Source organism: Pteropus vampyrus, unplaced genomic scaffold (genome assembly GCF_000151845.1).
Source record: "Pteropus vampyrus isolate Shadow unplaced genomic scaffold, Pvam_2.0 Scaffold534, whole genome shotgun sequence".
Lineage (NCBI taxonomy): Eukaryota > Metazoa > Chordata > Mammalia > Chiroptera > Pteropodidae > Pteropus > Pteropus vampyrus.
The window spans coordinates 315,065-315,411 of NW_011889315.1; positions in this window are offsets into that span (position 1 = coordinate 315,065).

A 347-nucleotide genomic window follows, 5' to 3' on the forward strand; every position below is an offset into this window, starting at 1 on the left:
CTGCGGCCTGGTGTCCCCAGGTCCGCGGGGCACCGATGGGCGGCTCGAGCCGGCTGCCTGAGCCTCTGGCGCGCTCTCTGCGCCTCCATCCCAACCTTCCCGCAGCGTCCGCGGACACCAGGACGCTCCGGACGCCGGTCTCTCCTGGAAGCTCCGACCCGACCCGCACTCAGCGTTCAGGGCGGCTCCGGGGCGCGCCTGACCAACGCGACCGCCCGCCACGGTGCCGCCCACCCCCAGGTCCCGAAAGTCCTAACATCCGCCGTCACCAAGACGCGGAGGCGCTTTCGCACGAAGCGCCGGTCCCAAGACCCATTCGCCGGCCGTTTTCTCTGTGAGATGCAAAT